General features: G+C 40.5%; 1 protein-coding gene and 1 pseudogene across 1 annotated transcript in view; one reads left to right on the top strand and one right to left on the bottom strand.

The window, feature by feature from the left end:
- PPM1E (protein phosphatase, Mg2+/Mn2+ dependent 1E) overlaps positions 1 to 13,061 on the bottom strand; it is a 213,252-nt gene that overhangs the window by 43,277 nt on the left and 156,914 nt on the right. The gene's annotated exons all lie outside the window — the stretch shown is intronic.
- Positions 2,636 to 10,623, top strand: LOC146398203 (peroxynitrite isomerase THAP4 pseudogene; annotated as a pseudogene).

Genomic DNA, 13,061 nt, shown 5'->3' with positions numbered 1-13,061 from the left:
TGGTGCAGGCCACAACTGTGGTGCAGGTTCAATACCTGGCCCAGGAACTTCTAACACGCCATGCAGCCAAAAAAAAAAAAAAAAAAAAAAAAAAAAAAAAAAAAAAAAAGAAAGAAAACAAAAACAGTAAGAGAAAAGCAAATAGTGAGGTACAAGGGAATTCCCATAAGACTATCAGCTGATTTTTCAGCAGACACATTACAAGCCAGAAAACAGTGACATGATATATTTGAAGTTATAAAAGGAAAGAACCTACAACCAAGAATACTCTACATAGCAAGGTTGTCATTCAGATGTGAAGAAGAAATACAAGGTTTTACAAAGGCTAAAAGAGTTCAGCACCATTAAACCAATTTTAAAAGAAATGTTAGAGACTTCTCTAAGTGCAAAAGAAGAAACCACAGATAGAAATATCAAAATTATGAAAAGGAAAACCTCACTGGTAAAGGCAAAAATACAGTTAAGGGAGATCTACCACTTATATAGCTAGCAGAAAGGTTAAAAGACAAAAATAGTAAAATCATCTATGTATACAATAAATGGTTAAGGGATATACAAAACAAAAAGATGTAAAATATTACATCAAATACATTAAATGTGGTGGGGGGAAGTAAAAATGCAGGGTGATTAGAATGCATCTGAATTCATTATCAACTCAAAATAATCACTCATACATGCACACACACATACTATTATACATGAACTCATGATAACTATAAACCAAAACCCTGCAATACATACATATGAAAAAAACAGAAAGGAATCTAAACAAAAGTCATAAATCACAAGGGAAGAGAACAAAAGAATAAAAGAACAAAAAGGAACTACAGAAACAACCAGAAAACAATTAATAAAAGGGCAATAAGTACATGACTATCAATAATTATTTTAAATGTAAATTTAAAAAACCACTAAATGCTCCAATCAAAAGACAGAGAGTGGCTGAATGGATAACAAAACAAGATCCATTTATATATGCTGTATACAAGAGACTCACTTCAGGTCTAAAGAACACAAAGACAGGCCTAGGGCTATCTGGCCAAGTGGCAGGCAGCTGGGTGTTGCCATCTTGCCAAACAATGGGAGCCATGTGCCGGGTTCCCACCTCTTGCAGCCATGTTGCTCTGCACCCTCCCCTCGGGGTGGTCCTGTCTGGGATGGGCTCAGTGAAGCAAGGGCTTGAGCTTAGAAGTGGCCGAGCAGCCCAAGGCCCAAGATGGTGATCTGTGGTGCAGCTGCAAATTATTCCAAATGACAGGGCAAGGAGGGACAATGGTCTCCTTCTACAGGTTCTCCATAAAGGATTCAAAATGTCTGATCCAGTGATTAAAGGCTGTTCAAAAGAAAAACTGGTTCCCCACTAAGTATTCTTTTCTTAGTGAACATTTCACCAAAGACAGCTTCTCCAAGAGGCTGGAGATTGGGACTGAGTGTTCAAACTCACGGCCATGTCTTCCATCTTCCACCTGACTGACAATAGCCGAGCTAGCAACCATGGCTGCACCAGGAGAAAGCATACAAGAAAGGTCTTAGGGAGCCTGAGGTGACATGTGAGTGAAGCAGACAGGAACGGAGCTGCAGGGTCATCAATGTTTCCATGTGAAAACCCAACAGCCAAACCAGAGTCCTGCAAGTTGAAGCAACCTGAACCGTAGGGTATAATTGTACTGCGCTCCACTCAGGAAGCCATCAGTCAGAAACTCATGCAGCAGTCTCTGGAAGAACTCTAGAAGACCATCTGTCCATCTCAGCATTAGACTGCCAGGGAGAAGCAAGCACATCTGCTGTAGATGCTGGCAATATGAATATAACCTCCTGGGAGGCGGAGCAAGATGGCAGAGGAGTAAGAGGTCGCGCTCACCTTCTCCCACAAACACATCAAAAAAACACATCTCATGTAAAACTACTCGCACAGAACATCAACTGAATGCTGGCAGAAGAACTTAAACCTCCAAAAAGGGCAAGAAACTCTTGACATAACTGGGTAGAACAAAAGAAAAAAAGAGAGAGAAAAGGAATCAGGATGGGACTAGCATTCCTGAGAGGGAGCTGTGAAGGAGAAAAGGAACCCACATCCTGGGAAGCCACCTAACTGACGGAAAGATCAGCCGAGTTGGAGGGATCTCAAAGTTGCCGAGAAAAGCACAGCAGTTAGACTGAGAACAGCAACGCAGAGCGAGAGCCGCACAGATCATCTGAATGACACCTGGATACCACAGCCTGAGCCGCTCGGGTGGGGGCTGGGTGCCAAGACTTAGGCTCCAGTGGTCAGTCCCTGGGAGAGGGCTGGGTTGGCAGTGTGGAGACAGCCTAAGGGGCTAAGGTGCAATGTGCCACAGGTGTGGGAGCTGTATGTCATGGGCTGAGGAGGGGAACACCATGGCAGAGGGAACCCAGGAGAAGGTCCAGAACTGTAGGAGAGGCAAGGCGCCATTGTTGGGGAGGGCAAAAGGAGGAGGGGCGGACCACCATAGGAAACTCCCTGTGCCCTGGTGTGCGCGTGTGCCCGTGGGTTCCCAGAGAGTGGGGCAGCTCTGACACAGGCCATGAGTGGCAAGAAGCCACTTGCTATGCTATGAGGCGGGGGGAAACCAGGTGGCTCTGGCACAGGCTGCGTGGGGCGAGAAGCTCGTTTATGGGAGATTGGGCACTTCTTGCGCAGGCTACCAGTGGCCAGGTACCTCTTGTGTGGGCTAAGGGCATCAGGGGGCTAAGTGTGATGTGATGCCTACCAAGCACCATATGCTTTCGCTCTCACTCCCCTGGGAACACACCCGCCCTATAGCTGATACTGCCAAATTCTCTAGGGCGTGCCCAGACACTTGGTCACTGTCCCTTCCCAAGACCCTACAACTAGGAGCAGCTGGTGCAGCACCTCCTGCATGGGCTAAGTGGGACAGAGTGCTTCCTGCATGGTCTGCAGGTGGCGGGGGCAAACCTCCACAGTTACCCCTGACTTCAGAGGTGGGCGTGGCCTGCCGCCACTGAGGATACCTGAACAAAAACAATCACCTGCAGTCCCAACCACCTCAGAGGGCACCAAGGAGAAGGACATTGTGATGGAACACCTCCTGTTGTTGCTCTCACTCCCCTGGGAGCATACCTGCCCTGCTGCTGCCACTGCCAAACACTCTGGGCAGTCCCCAGAAGATTGATCACTGTCCCTTCCCAGGAACCTACAACTAGGAGCAGCTTGTGCAGCACATCCTGAGGGGACTAAGTAGGATGAGGTGCTTCTTGCATGGTCTACCAGAGGCAGGAGCAAACCACTGCCGTTATCTATGGCTCCAGAGGTAGGAGTGGACCACGACCACTAGGGGTCTGTGAACAGGCACCACATGCAGCCCCAGTCACCTCAAGAGCACCATAGAGAAGGGCACTGTTGCACCCCCTTGGAACACACCAGCCCTGCTGCTGCCACTGGTGAATGCTCCAGGCAGTACCCACATGCCTGATCTCTGTCACTTCCCAGTATCCTGCAACTAGGAGCAGCCTGTGCAGCACCTACTATGTGGGCTAAGTGAGACAGGTTGCTTCATGCATGGTCTACAGGTGGTGGGGGCAAACCACCACAATTATCACTGACTCCAGAGATGGGCATGGCCTGCTACCACCAGGGGTCCCTGAACAGGTACCACCTGCAGTTCCAATCACCTCAGAGGAGGGCACTGCAACCGAACACTAACTGTTGTTGCTCTCACTCCCCTGGGAACTCATGCACCCTGCTGCTACCATTGCCAAATGCTCTGGTCACCTTGTAGATCTGTCTAGAGCTCATTACCACTTCCCAGGGCCCTGCAACTAGGAGTAGCCTGTGCCACCTTCCTGCAGGTCCTTGCTGCTGTTGAGAGCCCAGCAACCACAGACTGTCTGCTGGCCCTACCCATTGCCTCCTTACTGAAAGCACACTGAGCATCCTGAAGATAATAGCCTGGTCACACCAAAGAAAGAGACAGCAAATATTCAAACTCCCACACGAAAAATAAATCGTAACCCACCCCCCCTCCAAAAAAAAATACAAAGGGGTGCTTTGGCATAGAAATAGCCTTAAAAGAATACAGTTTGGTTTCCCCAAACTCATAGAAAAAGAAAAACATAAGCAAGAGGAAGAAGTTCAGAAACCATTCCCAGTTAAAGGAATGGGAGAATTCACCTAAAGCAGTCAATAATGAAACAGACCTCTACAGTCTGACAGACATTGAGTTCAAAAGGGAGATAGTGAAAATACTGAAGGAATTAAGGCTCAATATCAAGGAATTAAGACAAGATACAAACAGTAATGCAGATTCCCTTAGAAAGGAACTAGAAAATATGAGGAAGAGCCAAGAAAAATTAGAAAATTCATTTGCAGAGATGCAAACTGAGCTCTTAAAGGCAATAAAGAGCAGAATGAATACTGCAGAGAGGAACGAATAGTGATGTGGAAGATAGAATAAAAGAAATCACCCAATCAGGACAGCAGACATATAACCAAATGAAAAAAACATGAAATATAAGAGATCTATGGGATAATATAAAGTGGGCCAATCTACGCATAATAAGAATTCCAGAAGGAAAAGAAAAAGAAAAGGGGATTGAAAATATATTTGAAGAAATTATCTCTGGAAACTTTCCAAATTAGAAGGATACTGGTTTCAAGATATGGGAAACACAGAGGGCCCCAAACAAGTTGAACCCAAAGAGACCCACATCAAGACATATTATAATAAAAATGGCAAAAGTTAATGATAAAGAGAGGATCCTAAAGGCAGCAAGAGAAAAGCAAAGTGTCACTTATAAGGGAACCCCCATAAGGCTATCAGCTGATTTCTCTACAGAAACTCTACAGGCCAGGAGGGAATGGCAAGAGATATTTAAAGCACTGAAAGGAAAAAATATGCAACCTAGAATACTCTATCCAGCAAGAATATCATTTAGAATAGAAGGGGAAATAAAAAATTTCTCCAACAACAAAAAAAGCTAAAAGAATACAGCAATACAAAACCCATTCTAAAAGAAATACTGAAAGGGCTTCTCTAAATTAAAAAAAAAAAAAAAAAGAGGAAGAACTAGGATGGAGGAAACCACAATCATAGAGCAGTCACTTAAATAAGCCAGCATACAGATCTAATCACGAAGATGTTTAAAATAAAACAACATTTTTAAAAGACATAAAAATCATAAAATGTGGTAAGGGAAGTAAGGAAATGAATATTCTTTTTTTTCTTTTTTAAAATTTTATTATGGTAATGAAGTGCTTGAACCTACAGGACTATCAGGCTAAAACACACAATAATAGGAAAGGGTTAACATACTTAAAAAACAGGGAAACCACAAATCAAAACTGAACATTACATTCACAAAAAAATGAAAAGTACTCAAGCAGAAAATAAATGGAAACCATCCCACCAAAAAAAAAAAAGGAAGAAAAGAGAAACATACAATCCACTGGAAAACAAGGTTTAAAATGGTAATAAATACATATCTATCAATAATCACCTTAAATGTCAATGGTCTGAATGCTCCAATCAAAAGACACAGAGTGGCAGATTGGATAAAAAAGCAAAAACCTTCAATCTGCTGTCTACAAGAGACTCACCTTAGAGCAAAGCTCACAGATAGACTGAAAGTGAGGGGATGCGAAAAGATATTCCATGTCAATGGACAAGACAGGAAAGCAGGAGTTGTGATACTCCTATTATACAAAATAGACTTTTAAAATGAAGGCCATAATGAAAGACAAAGGACACTAATTAATGGTTAAAGGATCCATTCAAAAAGAGGATATTACAATTGTCAACATATATGCCCTTAATATAGGAGCACCCAGATACCTACAACAAATACTAAAAGACATAAAAGGAGAAATTGACAGGAATGCAATCATAGTAGGGACTTTAACACCCCACTCACATCAATGGACAGATCCTCTAGACAGAAAATCAATAAGGCAACAGAGATCCTAAATGACACAATAGAAAAGTTAGACTTAATCGACATTTTAAGGACATTACATCCAAAAAAAAATCAGAATATACATTCTTCTCAAGTGCACATGGAACATTCTCAAGGATTGATCATATAGTGGGGCACAAAGCTAACCTCAACAAATTTAAGAGTACAGAAATTATTTTAAGTATCTTCTCTGGCCTCAATGGCATGAAACTAGAAATCACAGGAAAAGAAATGAGAAAAAACTTACTAGATGGAGACTAAACAACATGCTACTAAAAAAACCAATGGGTCAATGAGGAAATTAAGAAGGAAATTTAAAAAATACCTCGAGACAAATGATAATGAAGACACAACTACTCAAAATCTATGGGATGCCACAAAAGCAGTGCTCAGAGGGAAATTCATAGCAATATGGGCTTTCCTCAAAAAAGAAGAAAAATCTCAAGTTGACAACTTAACCCACCACCTAAATGAATTAGAAAAGAACAAACAAAACCTAAAATCAGCAGAAGGAAGGTAATCATAAAGATCAGAGAGGAAATCAATAAAACAGAGATTCAAAAAAACAGTAGAAAAAAAATCTTAAAACCAAGAGCTGGTTCTTTGAAAAGGTAAACAAAAATGACAAACCTCTGGCCAGACTCACCAAGAAGAGGAGAGAAAAAACCCAAATAAACAAAATAAGAAATGAAAAGGAGAAGTCACAACAGATACCACAGAAATACAAAAAACCATGAGAGAATACTGTGAACAATTGTATGCCAAAAAATTAGACAACCTAGAAGAAATGGACAACTTTTAGAGACTTACAGCCTGCCAAAACTGAATCAAGAAGAAATAGATCAAATGAACAGACTGATCACTAGAAATGAAATTGAATATGTCATAAAAATACTCCTGACAAATAAAAGTCCAGGACCCGATAGCTTCACAGGCAAATTCTATCAACCATTGAAAGAGGAACTTATACCCATCCTCCTTAAACTTTTTCAAAAGGTTGAAGAAGAAGGAACACTCCCAGAGACAGTCTATGATGCCACCATCATCCTAATTCCAAAACCAGACAAAGATATTACCAAAAAAGAAAACTATAGGCCAATATCTTTGATGAATATAGATGCAAGAATTCGCAATAAAATTTTAGCCAACCAAATCCAACAACATATAAAAGAGATCATATACCACAACCAGGATTCATTCCAGGTCCACAAGGATGGTTCAACATACACAAATCAATCAACATCATACACCACATTAACAAAAGAAAAGTAAAAAAACACATAATCATCTCAATAGATGCAGAAAAAGCATTTGACAAAGTCCAGCGTCCATTCATGATCAAAACTCTTACCAAAGTGGATATAGAGGGAACATACCTTAACATAATCAAAGCCATTTATGACAAGCCCACAGCAGATATAATACTCATGGACAAAAGCTGAAAGCCTTCACACTAAAATCTGGAATAAGACAAGGATGCCCACTCTCACCATTGTTATTCAACATAGTATTGGAAGTCCTAGACACAGCAATCAGACAAACAGAAGAAATAAAAGGCATCCAAAGAGGAAGAGAAGAGGTAAAATTGTCACTGTATGCAGATAACATGATACTATATATAGAAAATACTTATAGTATAGTATGAACTGATCAACAAATTCAGCAACATAGCAGTATTCAGAAATCAGTCCCATTTCTGTATACTAACAATGAAATATTAGAAAAGGAATACAAAAATACAATACCTTTTAAAATTGCACCCCAAAAAATCAAATACCTGGGAATAAACCTGACCAAGAAGGTGAAAGATTTATATGCCGAAAACTATAAAACATTAATCAAGGAAATTAAAGAAGATGCAAAGAAATGGAAAAATATTCCATGCTCCTGAGCTGGAAGAATTCAAATCGTAAAAATGGCCATACTAACGAAAGCAATCTACATATTCAATGAAATCCCTATCAAATTACCCTTGACATTTTTCACAGAACTACAACAAACAATCCAGAAATTTATATGGAACTGTAAAAGACCCACAAAGCAATCCTGAGGGAGAAAAAACAAGCAGGAGGCATAACTCTCCCAGACTTCAGGCAATATTACAAAGCCACAGTCATCAAGACAGTGTGGTACTGGTACCAAAACAGACATACAGACCAATGGAACAGAATAGAGAACCCAGAAATAAACCCTGACACTTAGTCAATTAATCTTTGACAAAGGAGGCAAGAACACAAAATGGAAAAAAAGACAGTCTTTTCAGCAAGTATTGCTGGGAAACCTTGACAACTGCAGGCAAATCAATGAAATTAGAACACACCCTTACACCATGCACAAAAATAAACTCAAAATGGCTGAAAGACTTAAATATAAGACAAGACACCATCAAACTCCTGGAAGAGAACATAGGCAAAACATTCTCTGACATCAACCTCATGAATATTTTCTCAGATCAGTCTCCCAAAGCAACAGAAACAAAAGCAAAAATAAACCAATGGAACCTAATCAAACTGACAAGCTTTTGCACAGCAAAGGAAACCAAAAAGAAAAACAAAAAGATAACTTACAGAATGGGAGAAAATAGTTTCAAATGATGCAACTGACAAGGGCTTAAACTCTAATACATACAAACAACTTATACCAATTCAACAGCAAAAAAGCCAACCACCCAACTGAAAAATGGGCAAAAGACCTGAATAGACATTTCTCCAAAGAAGATATACAGATGACCAACAAACACATCAAAAATGCTCAACATCCCTGATTATTAGAGAAATGCAAATCAAAACTACCATGAGATACCACATCACACCAGTCAGAATAGCCATCATTAATAAGTCTACAAATAACAAATGCTGGAGAGGGTGTGGAGAGAAGGGAACCCTCCTGCACTGCTGGTGGGAATGTAAACTGGTACAACCACTATGGAAAACAGTATGGAGGTACCTTAGAAAATTATACATAGAACCACCATATGACCCAGAAATCCCACTCTTGGGCATATATCCTGACAAAACTTTCCTTGAAAAAGACACATGCACCTGCATGTTCACTGCAGCACTATTCACAGTAGTCAAGACATGGAATCAACCTAAATGTCCATCGACAGATGATTGGATTAGGAAGATGTGGTATATATACAGAATGGAATACTACTCAGCCATAAAAAAGAACAAAATAATGCCATGTGCAGCAACATGGATGGCACTAGAGACTCTCATACTAAGTGAAGTAAGTCAGAAAAAGACAAATACCATATGATATCACTTATATCTGGAATCTAATATAGAGCACAAATGAACCTTTCCACAGAAAAGAAACTCATGGACTTGGAGAAAAGACTTGTGGTTGCTAAGGGGGAAGGAGAGGGAGTGGGAGGGACAGGGAACTTGGGGTTAATATATGCAGACTACTGCCTTTGGAATGGATAGGCAATAAGATCCTGCTGTATAGCACTGGGAACTATGTCTAGTCACTTATGATGAAGCATGATAATGAGGAAAAAAAAGAATGTATACTTGTATGTGTAACTGGGTCACCATGCTATCAGTAGAAAATTGACAGAACACTGTAAACCAGCTATAATGAAAAAAAATCAAAAAATCAATAAATAAAATTTTTCTTAAAAAAAAAAAAATAGGAGTTCCCGTTGTGGCGCAGTGGTTAACGAGTCTGACTAGGAACCATGAGGTTGCGGGTTCGATCCCTGCCCTTGCTCAGTGGGTTAACGATCCGGCGTTGCCGTGAGCTGTGGTGTAGGTTGCAGACGTGGCTTGGATCCCACGTTGCTGTGGCTCTGGTGTAGGCTGGCAGCTACAGCTCCGATTCAACCCCTAGCCTGGGAACCTCCATATGCCATGGGAGCGGCCCAAGAAATAGCAAAAAAATAAAAATAAAAAATAAATAAAAAATAAAATAAAATAAAATAAAAAGAATATAACCTCCCCTGAGAGCAGCCTGGTAGAGAAGAGTGGCATTTCCATGGATAATCTCACCACCTGCCCCAGGATCTGAGGCATACAAATTTATTAGCTCATTCACTATTACAATTTCTTTTCCAAGCACCCTAGAAAGAGGTTGTCTGTTCCCTGAGAGCCTGTTGACCAAAAAAGGCTTAAGAGAGACACAGAGCCTGGCTGCAGCAGGACCAGCCTGGGGGTTGACAAAGGCTTGGCACAGAGCTCCCCCCCCCAAGTTTGTTATTTACAATAACACCTTAGCAGTATTCCCAGAGCCACTCTACCCATCTAACAGATGTCACCCTAAAGCCAGGCCTGGAAGCTGTGCTAAGTGAGCACATAACACCAGCCCCATGTTCATCAAAGAGATTATCCTGTGAGCTTTGGGGACCTGCAAACTCATCAATTCACTGCACTCCTACTATCTCTCCTCCTGGCAGAATAAGAACCAAGTGTGCTGTGGGAGAAGGTGGAGAAAAACAGGAAGCTGAAGACCCCGCAATGGCAGGTCAGCTGGTCAAAGAACAAGGTGTGCAAGCTATCAAAGTTGGAAAGGCTTCTCCTACCTGAGCAGCCTGCTGTCCCTTACTCCCAACCATACAGTCAATACCAGAGCTTTGAGGCTCCTACACTCCCTGGTTATTATGAGGTGGGGTTCTTGCTCTACGCTGATGGCCTTAGAGCACTTCTGTGGGTCGCATGCTTCCTGCTGTCTCTGCAGAGGCTCTGATAATATCTGTACCTTGTAAAAGACGAGCCCAGGTTGGCAAGCTTACTTCACTTACTCCAGGGTAAGAGCCACATGTGGCAATAGGGTTTAGCTAGTGAGAAAGTAGGCATTTCTATGCCATCTGGAAAAGCCCAAACTACTCAATGAATGGCTGACAGCTGGTTTTCCACTTAGATGTGGAAAGTCTCTTTGTATGGCATACCTCACACAAACATTAAGTTCTAATGAGTTATAATCCAAATATAAAATAAAAGACATAGTAAACTATTAAAAAATTATAGAAGACTTAAAATCATGGAGAGGTTTTCTTCATTCATGATCTAAAGAATATCCCTGAAGTTAAATCATTTTGAACAATAATAATTTCTTTTTAAAAACACACATAGACTGAAAGTGAGGGGACAGAAAAAATTATTCCATGCAAATGGAAACAAAAAGAAAGCTAGAGTGCAAATACTTACATTAAAAAATACTATAAAATAGGGAGTTCCCATTATGGCACAGTGGTTAACAAATCTGACTAGGAACGATGAATTTGCGGGTTCGATCCCTGGCCTTGCTCAGTGCGTTAAGGATGCGGCGTTGCTACGAGCTGTGGTGTAGGTTGAAGACGCGGCTTGGATCTGGCATTGCTGTGGCCCTTGTGTAGGCCGGCAGCTACAGCTCCGATTAGACCCCTAGCCTGGGAACCTCTATGTGTGGCCTAGAGAAAGACAAAAAAACAAAACAAAAAAAAAACCAACTATAAAATAGGAGTTCCCATTGTGGCTTAGCAAGTTAATAAAGTGACTAGTATCCATGAGGATGCAGGTTTGATCCCTGGCCTCACCAGTGGGTTAAAGATCCAGTGTTGCTGCAAGCTGCAGCATAGGCCGAAGATTCAGCTCAGATCTCGCACTGCTGTGTCTGTGGTGTAGGCTGGCAGCTGTGGCTCCAATTCAACCACTAGCCTGGAAACTTCCATATGCTGCAGGTGGGGCCCAAAAAAGAAAAAAAAAGAAGAAAAAATACTTTAAAACAAACAATAACAAAGACAGGAGTTCCTGTTGTGGCGCAGTGGTTAACGAATCCGACTAGGAACCATGAGGTTGCGGGTTCGGTCCCTGCCCTTGCTCAGTGGGTTAATGATCCGGCGTTGCCGTGAGCTGTGGTGTAGGTTGCAGACGCGGCTCGGATCCTGCGTTGCTGTGGCTCTGGCGTAGGCCGGTGGCTACAGCTCCGATTAGACCCCTAGCCTGGGAACCTCCATATGCCGCTGGAGCGGCCCAAGAAATAGCAACATCAACAACAAAGAAAAAAGACAAAAAAAAAAAAAAAAAACAAAGACAAAGAAGGACATTACATGATGATAAAGAGATCAATCTGACAAGAAGATATAGCAAGCATAAATATATATTCACCCAACATAGAAGCACCTAAACACATAAAGCAAAACTTAAGAAACACTTAGGGAGAAACTAATGGAAATACAGTAATAGTAGTAAGCTTTAATACTCAACTTACATCAGTGGACATCCAGATGAAAATGAATAAGGAAACACTGGCCTTAAATGACACATCAGATCTAATGTATCTATTAGGAATTAATACACATAAACAGAACGTTTCAGACAAAAAGAGCAGAATACATATTCTTTATAAGTGTACATGAAACATTCTCCAGGATATATCACATTTTAGTCCACAAAACAAGTCTTAGTAAATTTAAGAAAAGTGAAATCATATCAAGCATCTTTTCTGACCACTCTGTGAGACTAGATATCAACTATAAGAAAAAAACTGCAAAAAATACCAATTTCTAGAATCTAAACAACATGCTATTAAACAACAAATAAGTCAATGGAGAAATCAGAGAGGAAAATTTTAAATACCTGGAAACAAATGAAAATGGAAACACAAACGATCCAAAATCTATGGGATACAACAAAAACAGTTCTAAGGGGGAAGTCTACCTTAGGAAAAAAGAAAAATCTCAAATAAGCAATCTAAATTTACATCTAAAGAAACAAGAAGAACAAAGAAAATCCAAAGCAATAGAATAAAAGAAATAATAAAGATCAGAGCAGAAGTAAATGAAATAGAGACTAAAAATAAAAATAGAAAATATAGATAAACTAAAAGCTGGTTCTTTAAAAAGATAAAGTTTGTAAATCTTAAACAAGACTCATCAAGAAAAAGAGGTCCCAAATAAAATCAGAAATGAAAAAGAAGTTACAAGTAACACCACAGAAATATAGAGGATCATAAGAGATTACTATGAACAATTACATGCCAGTAAGTTTGTAAACCTAGAAGAAATAAATAAATTCCTAGAAAAGTACAATCTGAAAGTCTGAAACACAAATACACAGAAAATATGAACAGGCTAATTACTAGTAACAAAACTGAATCAGTAACTTAAACTCCTGACAAGTGAAAGTCCAGGACCAGATGATTTC

The sequence above is a fragment of the Sus scrofa genome, chromosome 12, assembly GCF_054392235.1.
Source record: "Sus scrofa isolate SSC_HxYL_T2T_F1_AM1 chromosome 12, Sscrofa_HxYL_maternal_Yorkshire_Landrace_v2.0, whole genome shotgun sequence".
Classification (NCBI taxonomy): domain Eukaryota; kingdom Metazoa; phylum Chordata; class Mammalia; order Artiodactyla; family Suidae; genus Sus; species Sus scrofa.
The sequence above is the reverse complement of the archived record's forward strand: the minus strand, read 5'-3'. Positions and strand labels throughout refer to the sequence as shown.